The sequence below is a fragment of the Phascolarctos cinereus genome, unplaced genomic scaffold, assembly GCF_003287225.1.
Source record: "Phascolarctos cinereus isolate Bilbo 61053 unplaced genomic scaffold, phaCin_HiC Scaffold_5;HRSCAF=322, whole genome shotgun sequence".
Classification (NCBI taxonomy): Eukaryota; Metazoa; Chordata; class Mammalia; order Diprotodontia; family Phascolarctidae; genus Phascolarctos; species Phascolarctos cinereus.
The window spans coordinates 139,632,488-139,647,087 of NW_027555958.1; the positions used below are offsets into that span (position 1 = coordinate 139,632,488).

Here is a 14,600-nt window from a genome sequence, read left to right on the forward strand (position 1 = left end):
AAGTTAACAACTTGCTAAAGGAGACTAAAAAAAAATACTGAAGACAATAACACCTTAAAAAGTAGCCTAATCCAAATGGCAAAAGAGGTGCAAAATTCAATGAGGAGAAGAATGCCTTAAAAAGCAAAATTGGCCAAATGGAAAAGGAAGTCCAAAAGCTTACTGAAGAAAATACTTCCTTAAAAGTTAGAATGGAGCAATTGGAAGCTAATGACTTTATGAGAAATAAAGACATTGTAAAACAAATCCAAAAGAATGAAAAAATTTTTAAAAATTTTAAAAATACTGCTATTGCTTCTGGAAAAGATGTTTCAATTGACTTCCCTATTATACCCTTCACTATCTCAGTGATTTCTCTGACTAAAACAACCCTCCCTAGCTACCACTCCTCCATATGTACTGTCTCTTCGTATTGGAATATAAGCTACTGGAGGTCAAGGGTTATGTATCTTTTATTTGTATACCCAGCATTTAGTATATCTGAAACAGAGAAAATGCTTCATGATTTTTTTTATTCATTCTTTCTTTCATTGAATTGTGTATGTATAAAAACAACATGAATTATCAGCTAGTATAAATAGAAATTGTGAGGTCCTTTCCTTCCAACTTCCACATTAATCAAGGCTTCATTAGACATTTTTTTTCCAAACCTATAATTTCACTATAGAGAATTCCCAGTGATGAAATTCCCTCTTCCAATGCAGATCAGCACTTCTTCTGTACCACAAAGTTTTAGAGAATAGCTTGTGGGGGGGGGAGGGGACAGAATAGTAAGAGGGTGACCTCCCCAGAGTCACACAACTAGTATGTGCCAGGGGTAGAACTTAGAACTCAGGTCTCCCTCACTCTGAGAATTGCCCTTTATCTCTTATACCACACTGCTTCTCCAAGTAATCCTTTTGAAAGTTCATTTGGGGACATTACAACCAAAGAGAATTTGGAACAATTTAAGAGATAAGCAACAAAATGATTAAAGCCATTGAATCACAGAATTGGAAGAAACCTTAGAGAACATTTGGTCAAACTTCCTATTCAATATGCAACCCCTTCAACAGTATCCCTGACAAAAAGTCATCATCCTCTACTTGAATATACCTAGTGATAGAAAACTCATTACTTTCCAGTGCTGTCTATTTCCTGGCTAGAGAGCTCTCATTGTTAGATAGCTTGCATTAGTCTTCAGCTTTCTCCATGTGCCTGCTCCATACTTTCTGTAAGGGCCAATTCAAATCCTGCCTTTGCCACTAAGTCTCACATGATTTAAGTAAAAATAACAAGAATTTTTTAACCACCTATTATGTTCCAGCCAGTGTGATAAGCTATGAAATACGAAAAAGAAAAAAAAAGACACCACCAACCCACCCAAAAAAAAAAAAAGCCCCTGCTGTCAAGGAGCTCACAATTTAATTAGGAAGACAACATGCAAACAACTATGTATGAAGAAGATATAGGCAGAATAAATTGGAGATAATCTTAGAGGGAAAACACCCAGATTAAGGAGGACAGGGAGTGGCTTCTTTGTAATCAGTGCTGCCCTTTTCCAGATGTTCACTAGCCATTTCTTTAAAGATCTATTCTAGAATTTTCTCAGAAACTGAAGTCAATCCAATCCAACAAACATTTATTAAGTGCCTGTGATTTCCAGGCACTGTGCTGACTGCTGGGAATACAATTAATAAAAAGAAAGATAATCCCCACCCTCAATGAGTTTATGGGGGAGACAACACTCAAAAAGAGTCAGGAAATGGGAGGAAGAGGGAATGAGACATCAGGGAGTACACAACAGAGGCATTGTTGCATTATTCCATGGAGCTGAAACCAGAAAAGGCATCAGATGCAAGCTGTAGTGATCTGAGAGTCCAGATTCTGCCCTCTATAAAGGAAGGTACTAAGAGGAATTTGGTGCTCTGACTACCAGCCCCCAAACAGTGGGGAAGGAAGCCTGAGGGAAGTGGTGTCAATTGGGCTTGAGTGAGCAGCATAGTGATGAGTTCAGAAATGATGAGGGCCATACTGTTCCATGGAGTTGAAACCAGGCTAGGCAGCAGATGCGAGATAGCCTCAAACTCACTGGCCTGTTGTTTACAGACTTTTCTTTCCTTTTTTGAAAACCAGGAGAACATTTGCTTCTCTTCATTCCTGAAGTATCTGCCCAGTTTTCCATGTAAAATAGGGTCTGGTTCTTATGGGTGTCCATGGCCTCAGTGCCTTAATGTTTGTTGAATTATATATAATTATTTCTCCAACTAAGTTGCAGTTTCCTAAGAGAAATAATTGAGTTATATGATTTTAAATTTGCTGTGTCTTACCTTATTAATATCTTCAGCCATCAAAATATAGAGGGAGCAACCCAGGGAAATTCTATTCTGGATCTAATTTTAGCCAACAGGTGGAAACTGGTTGCCAGGATAGAAATGATAGGAAACTTAGTGGAAAGTAACCACTCCATCTTACTGTTCATGACTGAGGAGTAGAGAAAGCCAAAAACAGCCTGATATTCACAATAAATTTGAGGAGACTATACTTCACAGGATTCAAAGGAAAGACAGATTGGATTCCATTGAACAAATTTCTACCAGGAAATGGGAAGCCCTCCAAAATAAAATTCTGAAGAAAGAACAATTCCAGTGAGATTGAAAAAGGCTCATGGTTTAACTCAAGTCAATTTATCAGTCTTATTACATGCCTAAAATGTTCTATTATAGGTCCTGGGAGTACAAGGACAAAAATGAAATAAGCCCTGTCCTCAAGGTAAATACATTCTACTATGCAGATATGCTTTGCTATAGAATATCATTTATGAAAGATTTGCCTTCTCATGTCTTCATTAAGTGTGACCTCAATACTTTTTGAGATTGTTTTTATGGACATAGGAAAGTTGGTATATGGGGCTGATAGTTTCAAATATTCTCTTGGCTTTTAAAAAAATTTATAACAATAGGATTTGGTATTTTTTTCCATTATCAGTATCTTCCTGATAATGTATTCTTGATAATAAAAAAAAAACTTTGTGTTTTTTAAAGAGCTTCCAGAACTAAAAATGAGTTCTAAATCTTAACTAATCTATAGATACCCTGATCTACTCAAAATTTGGCATTAGATGCTCTCCAATTACTTTTTTCCAGCTACTCAGTAGATAAGAGAGAAGTTTCAATTCTTGGTCTGCTAATGAGCCCTTAAACCTTCTTCTTGTGGCACCTACCCCTTTTTATGTCCTAAAGAGAAAGATCCTGTTGATAACACCTGATCCTTCTATCCTCTTCAATTCCAAAAGGTACTAAAGAAAAACATGGTGGCCATATACTTAATGTCCTCCCCAGTCTCCCATGGTTAGTTTCTTCAATTAAGATCAAAGTTTACCTTGGTAAGGTCAGGCACCCCTTCTCTCTCATTCTGAACAGGTACAGGATGGAGACAAATCAATGGATCTTAGCATACAATAAGGTAAGAGTGTGGATAGACAGATGTGATCAATTAGACATTTCCTTAGAGAAGAGGTTAAAAAAAAAATAAGTGGTCTTGAGCTCCTACTCTGCTACACTTTCATAGTGATATTCTAGGATAAGAAGAGAAATGGATTTTATGAGAATAAAGCAACCATAACAGAAATGAAGCCATTTCACTTAAAAAATAGCCCTATAGCCAACGATATAGCACAATGGTTAATATAGTTTACATGGATTTTGTTATCTGAGTCATCCCATTATTTAAATCTTTGAATATCTTCTTTCAATTGTTCAAGGTATTATATAAAAATAAAAAGATAACAAAGCATTTTCTCTTTTATATTTTTAAAACCCACTTCATTTAGAATCTGATAGAAGTACCACTTACTTTTCCTTAAGTGTTAGAACATTGCTGTTTGTGCAGCACCAAGTATCTGCCATAAAGGAAGTTCTCCAACAATATAATAAAAAGTACATTCCTTCATTTCAGCCACCGTACCTTCACTGCAATAGTCAGTCAATCAAGGCAACTTGGCACAACAAGATTATTTTTAAGTGCAGTGTTTATAAACAGCACACCAATAGCAGCTAGTATTTACATGCCAACATCCACCAAGGAACTCCAGCTGCTTGAAAAAACTTTAATCAATCCATCATCACATCTGTGCAGAATAGTTAACTCGGAGATTAAACAGGCACTGCTCAGTTGAGCATACTGAGGCACAAGAGGATTTAAGGACTTTCCCAAAGTCCTTAAGAATTACCCTGGAGTAGTGTTATTTAATGCTGACATAGTGACTGGCATTGTGCCTGGCACATAGTAGGCTCTTGTTGCCTTCACTTAACTTTGCAGACTGAGGCCCAAATCAGAAATTCAGGAGATTTTCTAGTAATAACCCAAGCAGTACTTCCCTCACTTTTTTTTCTTTTTGAAACCAGCTGAACTTCAATCCAGGAAGACGTGGGCCTGCCTCCAATGTTTCCTGGATGTGTGACCGTGGGCAAGTCACTTAACCTCTCACTGACCTAGGCAATTTTATAAGACTATTATAAATTGCAGAGAAGTCACTGCCTACATTGGTAGAGGAAGTTGCTTGATTCTGCAGTTTCCTATATCCAGGCAATCTAGAGTTCAGTCCTTATTTTATAAGAACTCTATATCTTAATCTATAGACTCTGGTGCAGTGAAATTTCAGTCAATAAGAGTAATTTTTAGTACTTGTAGCATTTAGGGTCAAATTTTTGCATCCTTTCATCATGGTAGAAGTACTCTGGAAAAGAAGGGTTTTTTTTTTATTAGCCTATAGCAAAACAAGCCATGAGTTCCCAGTTTGGGGAATCTTTAGAAAAAATGAAAGACACAAATCTAACAACAGGTGGGTAAATAGGATTTAGACTTGAGAGGAACCTTAGAGACTACCTTGCTTTGGTGATGGTAAAACTGAGGTCCAAAGAGGTTGTATGTAAACCAAGGAAGATGCTCTCTTCAAGGAATTTAGATCATTTTCCCCTACCCTGAGAACACAAAAAGCAGCTCTCAACATCCAAATCTTAATTTTCCCTAAAGGGAAGAAAACCAAAGGAAGATGATGCCAAAGAAAGGTTTTTATTAAGCAGAGGAATAAAACACACACACAGTGACTGGCAGCCTATGCTGACAGCCCACCAAGTAATGGATGGGGATGGTATGTGTGTGTGTATGTATATGTATGTGTGTATATGTGTGTGTGTGTGTGTGTGTGTGTGTGTGTGTGTATGTATATATACTTTTCAAACAAAGGAAAACAGGAAAATGGGGAGAAAAGGTGGGAAAGCCTAGAAAGAAATGTCAGGGTGCCCCTTTCCCAAGGGGAGGGGTAGATCCAGAAGGAATTCTAGGTGTCTGGGCTGCAGCCCTCCAATATACAAATCAGAATGCATTCTTGGTGATAAGCAGCCCATAGTTTGAGGCCTGAGCACAGACAAAAAGATAAGAGGATATAAAACAGGGTGTATCTGAGAGTCCCATAACCAACAATTAGAGGAGTCTGTGAAGATAAAGATGTCTCTTGAAGGTCCATAAACCACCAAATGTCTCAGGGTCTGCTTCAAAGCTGTCAGTCACTGCAAAGGACTGTTGGTATGTCAAGCCACTCTGTATCTCAGCTAATACAGCCAGTTCTCATACAGGCCTTCTTAGTCACCTGGATAATTGCAATGCTCAAACACAAATTCACTCTCACATGTGACTTGCATAGAGGTATGTGTAGGTATGTGTGCACAGAGATGTGCAGAGGGAAGAACTAAAACCCAGGCCTTTAGGCTAAAAATACAGTATATCCACTTCAGGGAGTAACTAAGTAACAACCTACAGAGTTCTCCTCAACATAAAAAAGAACAGAATTTCCTTAGAAGAATTCCTGCTGAGGGGATTAATTTCCCTTAAGGTATAAATGGGCCAGTCTCAGTCTAAAACATGAAACTTTTGAAGAATGGGAAAACACAACATAACATAATATGCTAGATATAAGGTATCATGATTTACAAAGGCTGTTGTCACAACAGCTCTGTGTGGTAGGTTACTCATCAATAAAAAAGCATTTATTAAGTGTCTGCTGTGTTCCAGGAAATGTGCTAGGATCTAGAGTTGCAAAGACAAAAATTATATGTAGTCCCTGCCCTCAAAGAGCTTACATTCTACAGAAGGAAATAACACACACACACATACACACACACACACACACACACACACACACACACACACACACACACACAAAATAAATGCAAGTGATGGGGTTGAGGGGATGAGGCACGGGATAAATAACAAAAAGCCTCATCTAGGAGGAGGAGTTTGAACTGAGCTATGAAAGAAAATAGAAATTACAAGAGGCAGCGGTGAGAAAGCAGCACACTTAAAGGCACGGTGGAGATGCTGGACAAAGGTATAGAAATGGGATATAGGCAGGAGTATACTGGTAAATGTTTAACAACCAGCTTGCCAAGAGAGAAAAAGTTATACCATGACACACTTTTAAGTTTAATCTGCATTTTTTTTATTTTTAGGCAATTGGGGTTAAGTGACTTGCCCAGGGTCACACAGCTAGTGTCAAGTATTTGGTCTGAGGCCGGATTTGAACTCAGGTCCTCCTGACTTCAGGGCCAGTGATCCATCCATTGAGCCACCTAGCTGCCCCCTTAATCTGCATTTTAATAATATTTTATTGTTCCCCGATTACATGTTAAAAAAATGTTTAACTTTTCTTTGCATTATTAACATTTTCTCCATTACTTTTTTATATATAGACAATCAACACAAAAAGAAATCAAACCTTGGTTTTGAGCATTGCCTATTTCCAAAGTGCAAATGCTTACTCTGAAATTTTAATCTTTGGCTCTCTTCATCTTGTTAGAGTTGGTTCTAGCAAATCACTGGAGACTGGTCACGTGTTAGGAACAGCAAAAAGCCTAGTTTGGCTAGACCAGAGGTTGGGCTAAGTATAAGTATAACCATTTCGCAGATAGGAAAAAGTAAGGTCACTTAACAAAAGTTGGTGGCAGACCTGGGATTTGGTTTCAAGGCTTTGTATTCAAGACCAGTATTCTTTCCATCATCCATCCTGCCCCCTATTTTGTTTACAAATTAGTGAAGCTGAACTTCCTTGTGCAATGTGTTGACCCTTTTTCATTCATAATTACAGTCTTCTTTTTGGAAGTAATCTATTCCCACTTTCATTTCTCAATTTTTTATATTCCTTTTTTTAAAAGTAGACTAATAGGTCCTCTGAATACACTGCTTTCATTGCCATTTTCAGTGACATAGCATGCTGATTACTCTCTTAATATAAAGTCACTCTATTGAAGTCCCTGGTTTTCTTAGTTTTGTATATTTTAGATAACAACATAGCCTAGTTATTTAATCCCCTGGCTGGATTTTTCAAATGAAGCATCTGTCTCACATCTACTATCCCTATTAAATATAAGACTTCTTACTGAAGATCCTTCATGTTTAATGGAAGAAGAAAGCTACATGGCACACTAGAGTAACAAAACCATGTCCTGATTTCTAGAGGTGAGGAGTTAGTTTATATTATTTGTATGGCTAAGTTAGGTTTCTTTTTTTCTTTCTTTCCTTACTCAAAAATCTTTAATGATTCCTATTGCATCAAAGGAGTTTTTACACTAGCGGTCCAGGAGCTTCTTTTTTTAAAAAAAATATTTTGATAACTATATTTCAACATAACTGGTTCCCTTTGTAGTCCTTTCAATTTTATTTTATGCATTTAAAAACATTATTTTGAGAAAGAGTCCATAAACTTCACCAGAGTGCCAAAAGGCTCCATGAGACAAAAATGTTGATGAATCCCTGCTCTCAGATACATTAACAATCTCATCAGCTAAGCGTGTAACACCGTTTCCCCATCTGACTTTACATTTTTATTTCCTGTTTTATACAATAAACTCTAGTTTCCAGTCAAACTGATGTGCTAACTAGTCCCTGTATATGACATTCTGTCTTCTGCCCCCATGCCTTTGCACAAGAAGTGTCCGAAGTCTGAAATGCATTTCCCCCTCACTTCTGCCTCTTAAAATCCCTTGCTTTGTTCAAAGCCCAGCTCTGGCATCACCTCCTCCTTGATCCTTTTTCTGATTCCTATCCCTGATTCTCCAGTTAACATTCTAAACCTCTTACAGTTACTTTTATAGTGGGTGTTTGGTGCATGATTGCCTAAAGTAGAGTCATTCACATTGGAGATACCAGGGACTTACTTTGAGGGGCAGAAGGAATAGGGCAAGTGTGGACATTCCACATGTAGCTCAGGATAGCCCCTTTCCTTTGACAGTGGCTTTAAATGTCTTTGGCACTGAGACTCACACAACTGCCATTGTGGGCATGGCCCTAGGATGCTGGCCCATTCCAAACCAGCCTCCCACCACTGCCCACACTTGCCAACTTCCTCCTCAATGCCAGTGGCAGCTCTTCAGCAGATAACATTTTTCTCTTCCTTTTTTACCCTATGCTTGTTTTCCTCTGGGCCATCTCCAGTCATACTGATAAATATCTGGCCACTGAACCCAGATGGCTCTGGAGGAGAAAGTGAGGCTGGTGACTTTGCACAGCCTTCCCTCACTCAAATCAAAATCAATTGCAAGTCACATCACCATCTCCTTGATGTCTGTCCTCTTTGAGAGCAAAGGACAAACACAATAACAGTAAAACTACCTTATTAGAAGTCTCTATCACTCTTTCCTGCAGTGTCCAGAAAAGGATTCACTCACTTTGTAGCAGATGACATCATGCAGTAAGCAGGGAAAGGCTTGAGGACCACTTTACCTTCCCCATAGGCCCTCTGGCCCTGAGTAATGGGTTTGGAGTTTTGTCTGTTTTGTTTGTCCTTTTCAGTTTTAGGTGCAGGGAATGGACTTCCAGACTAGAGAGCTCAAGCCATATAGGCCTTGGAGGCTGAGATTCCAGGCTAGATGTTGCAGCCAGCCTAGCAAGAGAAGCAAGGCACCTGGGAAACTAAGGGGAGGGAAAGGGTCTTTGGACATTGAACTTGTCAGGACTACTGCTTTGTACAAACTGAGCTAAATGTGAAACTAATCCTACTCTCCTCCTTAGAGACTAAAGTGGTACAAGGGGATTATACCCTAAGGTATCGTGAAGAATAGTCAGTATGTTCATTGTTGCTCTATCCATGAAATAAATATTCCTTTGTAAAAACTAATTTGTTAAGTGGTTAAATGTAACTAGTGTGCAAGGACCCCTAAAACTGGAAGAAAACATCCCATGGGGGCTCCAGTCAATGACAGAGATGAGAGACCTCCCAATTCCCTCAGAATACCAGAGAACCTTGGAGAGGGGTGTAAATGCAATTGATCTGACCCTTAGACTGGGAGGCCAGAGTAACCATTTTGTGCAATTTTGTAAATCTTTTTTAATAGTATATAGTGTATCCCCCCAATAGAATGTAAGTTCCTTGAGTGCAGGATGGTGCCTTGCATATAGTGAGTGGTCAATAAAAGTTCGGTGAACTGAATTGAATTTCTTTTTGCGAAAATTTAAGTTTTAAGTTTAAATTTAGAAAATAACCAGCCTGAAGAAAATACTTAAGCTATTACTCAGTGAAGAGCCAGGGGAGTCTGTGGCCCCATTCTCCTAGGACTGTTATATCTCCTGTTACACAACTCTGATATGCTTAGACTTTAAACTGCACCCACTTCTAATTAGAACTAGCTACTAAAATTTTCCAGCAAACTTGCTGATAGGGCACATTTATAATTCCACCTTCTTAATTCTGAGAAGCCTGGGAGATTTTTAGATAACCCTCTTTTGCTACTAGTATATGCTCCCCGATCCTATTGTCCCAACAACTACGTTTCAACTGTAACAATAGGTCCTTTGTCTGTAAACCAGAGGCCCCACGGTATATATCACAATACTTGTCACAGTCACCTCCTACCGCATAGTTTTTATATTTTTAAATAAAGTTCTATTTTATTTTTAAAATGTAAAAAACATCCTTATCTCATGGGGCCATACAAAAGCAGGTGTCTGGTTGAATGTGGCACACTGGCAAGCCCCTATTCTAGAGAGCCTTCTACCTTTTAAATGCTTAGGGAGCTTTCATTGGAGCATCCTCCTGACATGGTCAGTAGTAAGAGGAAAGAGGAAACAGAAACAAACAAAATGGAACAAAATGAAGATGCAAAAGAGACCAAAAGCCCGAAATCCTAAGCCTTTCCTTCCCTCTTTGGAAAGGCCAAATCTCAAGTCTTTAAATGAGAAGTCATCCTGGCATAGGAAGTACTAAGTAGAAAGGGGAAAAACAAAACAAAACAAAAATTTGGAGGAGAAGAAAACCCAGAAATCCTAAACCTTTCCTTTCTCCTTCAGAAAGATCCTGGAAAAGTCATCCACCACGTGCATGAGACTGAAACTCAGGATGTATAAAGCCTCTGATAGAGCAGGGACCTTCAGACCCAGATAACCATGCTGGAGAAAGAATAAGGAAGGGCCAGAGAGGGTCAGCTACAATTATGTCCCAAAACGTTACATTCTTCATCAAGTGATTCTTCCTAGAAACTGGATCCAAGAAACCATAAGTCAAGAGAGCCTTTCTTCTCAGGATAACATTAATTTGTCCCAGACATGGCTTCTGGGAGGTGAGACATCTGACGTGGGCAGTCATATGCATAATGATGCCACTGCTATTTAGCAGGGACAAGCTTCCTGTCCTCCAATGGGAGAGTATCATTTTACATTTAGGGACAGATTGAGGGCCACTTGGGTTAGCTGGATACTCTGACTCATAAAGATCCCAGGTTAGCAAAAAGAACTGCTTTATCCTACATTAGGAGAATCACATTGTCCTGTGCCCAGCACAATATGGGATGACCACCCAAATGTCCAAATTGGCACTGGACCCACTCCATAATTTCTGCTATTCTTGTAACAGCTCCAATCTGGTTATCAAGCACATAATATCTCTAATGGGTACTGACATGCCTCACAAACAACTATATGTAATCTCTGATGGGTACTGACATGCCTCACAAATAACTATATGTAGTGAAATGCATTGAGGCAATTCCTCCATTGGCCTTGACCCCAAAGGAGTGAATCTTTGACTTTCTTTGTATTCCCAGCATTTAATACCATGTACAGCACATATTTTTTAAAGGTTCCATCACGTCCAACTCTTCATGACCCCATTTGATGTTTTCTTGGCAGACACTAGAGTGATATGCCATTCCTTCTCCAGCTTATTTTACAGATGAGGAAACTGAGGCAAACAGGGTTAAATTACTTGCCCAGGGTCACACATCTAGTAAATGTCTGAAGCCAGATTTAAATTCAGGTCTTCCTGATTCCAGGCCAGGTACTCTATCCATTGCACTACCTAGATGCCTTTGTAGCACCTATTAGGTGCTTAATAAATACTTATTGACTTGCTGAAGTATAATTACACAAGCCTCTCCTGAAACAGATGGACCCATTGGTTAACTAGGTAAAATGGCATTCCTTAGGAGCCAGGTCCTGATAATTAGGGGCCATTGAGGAATGAAAGGAAGCAGAGTTCCAGAGTGTAGAGTAGGACCCTCAGTTTGGGACATTGTCATCATCTGTTTGCAAAGTCAAGCATGATTTCCAATGTACTATATCCATTTAGCAATGGAAGCCTTCTGTGTTCTACCCATCTTGTTAAAGGGACTGCCTTAAATCACCCAATCCATAATAGGCAACTCTGAGCAAAGGGTGATTACGTGACCCTGTGTTATCTCTTCAAGAGTAATGAGGGCTCAATAAAAGTCAATTAACTGCTTTTCAAAAGCAATATAGCAAGTGGTTGCTCTGAAGAACTTACAGCTCCAGATACATAAAAGTAATGTGTTTCTACCCACCTCTTCATATCTAGAAAAGGATACACTTAGTCTAGTTTTTATGGACAGCAACCTCCAGAAACATGGGCCTTGCAGGGTCATAAGGACTCAAGTGGAGAACCAGTAGAAAGCCTACCTCATATCTTCTACATTCCCCATGCCTGTTCCTAGTCCCACTTGAAAGAGGCAAATTTGTAAGTGACTTGGTAAACGGGAGCCATCAGGCCATCCCTACCTGGGTAGAGAATGTAGGTTTTTTAAAACCTGAAGAGTCAAAAAGTTTTAAGGCTTCCTTCACAGGTCATAGCTTATTCTGGATTTTGCCTGGAATCATCTGGTTGTCCTCTACCACTGTATTCCCCAAAACTTGATTGGGTAGTCTGGGTTCTTAATTTTTTTATGGTTGATTTCTCACCTGTTGTCCTTCATATGGGCCACCATCTAAGACCTCCATCACTGTGGCTTCATCTGGCTGGTCAATATTATGTCATCAAAGCAGTGGTGTGCATAAGTGTCCTCAGGAAGGGAAATCTCTTTCAAGTCTATCCACCATAGTGTGACAGTATGAGGGAAAGTTCAAGTAGCCCAAAGGAAGGACAGTAAGGTATATCAGACTTCTTCCCAGGTTGAAGCAATAGTTCTTGAATCATCTCAGCCACAGGAACAGAGGAAAAAGAAAAAAAAAACCTATGACAATGTTGATAATTCCATACCATCTCCCTGGTCCTGGATAATAACAACTTTGTTCAGATATGTGTAGTCCTCTATAAGATGCTAGGAGCCAGCTGCCTTCCTCACAAGTAACACAGGGTTATTACAGGGGAAGCTGGCATAATGAAGTACTGTAAACTCTATCACTAGAGAAGAAATACCTTTCACCACAAGAACCTAATACTGTATGGTGTTAACTGCACAGTTAATACACTTAAATATAGTTCAGGTAACTCTAAAGGTTTCTGTTTTGTCCTATGTACACATAGTATGTCTAGAAGTTGCTGAAAGGGCCCACATGAACACCAAGCCTATAATATCCCTTCCCTCCAAGGACTGCCCTCCATTGCTTCCTCTGAATTATCCAAATGGGACAGAGGCTTTCAAGGATAACTTAGTTTTAGGTGAGTCTGAAGGGACCCTAGTGCTTTGGTACCGAATTTTCCTGTATGATTTTACTAGCACCCTTGTGGGCAGGCCATCAATTTCTCTTATCAACCCTTTATTTCAGGAGCCACACCCAAAGGTCCCTCCTGGAGATCGTGCCATCCCACTCTGCTCACCTACCAGGGCAAAGGTGGGTTCTGTGATTCTTCCTCCCCTTACCAAAGCACCCATTAAAACCGAAAGCAGTATTTTCCCAAGCCACAATTGTCTCAACCTCCAGTTCAAAGTCCAATAATTTATCAGCCCATTCATGCATAATGGTAGAGACTCATACCTAAAGACTGAAGCTGATCCTTCTTAAATCTCACAAAAGTTTTGCATTCAGCATTTTGGCTTTCTGATGGAGAGTAATAATCATTAGCAAGAGTAAGTGCCTCAGCAAATGTGATTTTTTAAAAAAAGGAATCACAAAGAAAATGATTAACCCTTTTTTAAAGAATGAGTGGTACAATGTCAAGGCACCAACTATATTTAATATATACAATATTAGCAAGACACTGGTTATAAGAACTCAAAGAATGAAAATTACCTCTGATAGTTTCAAGGGTCATGTTTTTTAAGGGAATCTTCTTGATCTTCAAAATGATGAGTTTGCTTTTCCTCAGCTCAAGGGGATTACTGAAGATGTTCAGGCTAAAAATTGCTGGACTGATTTCCATGGAATGAATTTTACTTAGGACAAAATGTACTCCATAGTCAAAAAGTGTCAGACCATGATTGAAGCCTGTGTTGATGTCAAAACTACTGATGACTATTTGTTCTGTCTCTTTTGTGTTGATTTTACCAGGAAATACAATAACCAGATCCATAAGGCCACTAATGCCCAGCATCAACAGATCCATCAAATTTTCAAGAAAATGATGGAATCGTGAGCCTAGAGGTACAGACAAATGACACACAAGAAGTTGTCAATAAACTGATTGCAGACATCATTGAAAAAGACATAGACTTGACAATCCATTTCTCTTCTCCATGATAGAGTTGTTCAAAAAGTCAAGATGTTAAAGAAGCCTAAATTTTGAACTGGGAAAGTGAATGTAATCACATGGGAAAGGTGATGGCTCAGGAAACCCTTCAGGAGATAAAAACAGGCAGAGATGTAGAAAGAGCTGAGGGGTATCAAACACCAGATCAAGAATCTGTCTTAAAATAAGAACTCTTAAAGGTTGAAAAACAAACATTTATACCATTAAAAAAAATAAAGTCTGAAGCCATTTGGGTGGTTCTTTACTCAAAAGGTGGAATTTAATCGCCTCTGAGAAAAGCTTTAGGAAGAAAAGGCCCCCAAAAATCCAATCTGTCAAATCCATTTCCTTTAAGAATCTCACCCCTGCCCTTCCAGATCCCCACTGGCCACTGGCTCCAGTAGGAATTCATCTTTAGGAAGTGAGACAAATGTAAAGCTTGAGAGACAGAGTTTCTAGATAAGTAATAATCAATTTATTAATTAGGCTAGCAAATAATCAATAAATCAATGGTCAGTGGTCTCAGTAACCAAAGACAAAACCATGGGGATCCCTGAATGTTTAAATGCCTTTGGAAAAGGAGGTGCCCAGACAGGAGAAAATCAACCTTGATTAATGAACAATCAATGAGTGGGTGGATTTTTTCTGATGAAGGAGTGAGCTAAAAGCA

At 39.0% G+C, this 14,600-nt stretch overlaps 1 pseudogene; it reads left to right on the forward strand.

The window, feature by feature from the left end:
• Positions 1-12,816: 12,816 nt before the first annotated feature.
• LOC110197619 (small ribosomal subunit protein eS1 pseudogene) lies at positions 12,817-14,118 on the forward strand (annotated as a pseudogene).
• Positions 14,119-14,600: the final 482 nt, after the last annotated feature.